Below are 2,780 nucleotides of genomic sequence, written 5' to 3'. Positions count from 1 at the left end.
ACAGAGACAGAGTCTCACTTTATAGCCCTCAGTAGAGTGTTGTGGCATCACAGCTCACAGCAACCTCCAACTCCTGAGCTTGAGCAATTCTCTTGTCTCAGCCTCCCGAGTAGCTGGGACTATAGGCGCCTGCCACAACGCCTGGCTATGTATTTTTTTCTTTCAAAAATGAACTTTTGAAAGAAACTGTTCACCTAATTCCCCCCAGGACCTCAAGAGATCCTGAGTGTCGGTGCTAATCTGGAGAGCCAAGTCATCTAACATTCCTTCCAGAGTGTCCCTTCACTAGCCACTTAATAGAAAGAAGGTTGCTGTCCAAGTCTTTACATTCTGATTGTAGGAGATTGGTGACAAATACAGCCAATAAATAAATCACTTGCTGGCAGTTATAATAACAATTATATAAAAAGTAAAACTTAAGAAAGGAAAACTGGGATAGATGTCCATGGGGACAGAGTGGTGAGAGCAGATCTCACTGAGGAGGTGACATTGGACCCTTGGAGATTCAAAGGAAAGCAAGGTCACAGGTCTACACAGGGCTTTAGTTTCCAAAGGGTTTTCATAAATATGTCCTCTGGGGTGTACAGATCTTCACACCAACACCCACAGGGTGGGTGAGGTTAAGACCCCCCCCTTTATAATGAGGAGCCTGAAAATCAAAGAAGTAAAATGACTTCAAAAGGTCTTTTTATTTTTATTTCTATTTATTATTATTATTATTTTTATTATAATTTTTTTTTTTTGCAGTTTTTGGCCGGGGCTGGGTTTGAACCCACCACCTCCAGCATATGGGGCCAACATCCTACTCCTTTGAGCCACAGGTGCCGCCCATCAAAAGGTCTTTTTAAGGAAAGGAGGAGCCATTATTCAAGTTCACACTTCCTGGACACAAATACTGGTGTTTAGACCCCAAATTCAACATGCTTTCTGGATGTGCATCTTCCTCAGCAAATCATATTGCGTGTTACAGTTTAATCCAAAAACTTCACCATGAGTTTCTTTCCCCTGAAATTTAGATGCTATAGAAAGCATGGTGATAAATCTGTTAAGTAGCCTCAGAACCTAAGCAGAACCTCCATCATGGGGACCCTGAGCAGCTACACAGACCAAACCCAGTTTGCCTTTTTACAACAACTCTATTTGTAATTCTCACTCAATAAGCTGGAGATGTATCCAGGATTGAATTGAGCTCTCCCAAGAAGATGAGTGTTATCGTAGGAAAAGACAAAACACTTCATTCATTAGGACCCTTCCAGGCAACTCACGTATTTAAATAATTACTTTCTTTCTTTTTTCTTTTTTTTTTTTTTTTTTGGACAGGAGCCTCAAGCTGTCCACCTGGGTAGAGTGCCGTGGCATCCTCCAACTCCTGGGTTCAAGCAAGTCTCCTGCCTCCGCCTCCCAAGTAGCTGGGACCACAGGCGCCCGCCACAACGCCCGGCTATTTTTTGGTTGCAGCCGTCATTGTTGTTTGGTGGGCCCAGGCTGGGGATTCGAACCCGCCACCTTAGGTGTATGTGGCTGGCGCCTTAGCCGCTTGAGCCACAGGCGCCGAGCCTAAATAATTACTTTCTAAACTCCCACTTTACCTACATTGCTGGTATGCCAGGTCTTTTCACACAAAATAGAAATGGTTAAGTTAAATCTGCAAAATGAGGAAAGTGGAAAGATACCTGAACGTCAGAGAACAACTAGCAACCAGACAAATACTTTCCGTCACCACATCCTGCCACTCAAGTCCTGGAAACAAAATCAGAAATTAGCGATAAAGCAAGGTCAGCCAAGGAAAAAAATCTCTCCCTGTTTACATATGTGTATTGAGCTACTAGCTATATGTCTTTGATTTAAAAGTATTCTAACTCAAATTTTTGTTACAAGAAATTGACATGTGAAATTCCTGAAAGACACAAATGTGATTTCGGTTGTGACTATGGTGTTTTGAAAATGTATTTCTTATTTGTGAGAAATAATTTAGGCTACACCATTGGTGTGCTTCTGTGGAATGCAAACTCTAAGAAGCCACCTGGTCCCCAAAGTAACTACAGGTGCTAATTTAAGGGAGTGATAAACATGTGTGTGCACACCTGTGCACCTGGTTGTACCTACACAGCCAAGCTGTTACAAGTATCCAGATATATCATATAATATGTATCTTTCATTCATAAGCATAATACATATACACAAATGTAGATGCATTTGCTCAATTAAACAGTTGTGAATGCAAACTTAATCTCAGCATTGACAGTAAAGAGTGAATAAAAGATAAAAATGAATATAGAAGTAACACAAGACATTAGGGGTATAAACAAATTAAAACTAATCTCTGAAAAGTAATTCTTAGTAATAGAAATCCAAAAGCATTTTGCAGAAACCAAGAACAAAGACCAACACCACAGTTTAGTTTGAGTGGACGTTGCAGTAGTAAAAAGCTAAGCTGTTTCTCCCTTCAGAATACAACAGATTTCACTGGGCCTTCAGGAGTCCTATTAGACTCTAAACATAATTCCACAAAATGTCCACTTTGACAATGTACATTCCCACGTGCAACTTATTTCTCTTTCAGCCCCATTCAAACGTGAAATTTGGATTTCAATGGGGACATGTATCTAAGGAAGAGAAGTGCCACACACATACCTTGGAGTGATTTCTCCATGAAATAAATGTCATGAAAACAGGTTTTTCTATAAACACTTATTTTTATTACTAAGACAATGCAGACATAAAACACATCATACTGTGGTTCCTAAATTGCAGACACATCACATATCAATAGCCAATAA

The sequence above is a fragment of the Otolemur garnettii genome, unplaced genomic scaffold, assembly GCF_000181295.1.
Source record: "Otolemur garnettii isolate 467f Iridium unplaced genomic scaffold, OtoGar3 scaffold00013, whole genome shotgun sequence".
NCBI classification, from domain to species: Eukaryota; Metazoa; Chordata; class Mammalia; order Primates; family Galagidae; genus Otolemur; species Otolemur garnettii.
The sequence above is the reverse complement of the archived record's forward strand: the minus strand, read 5'-3'. Positions refer to the sequence as shown.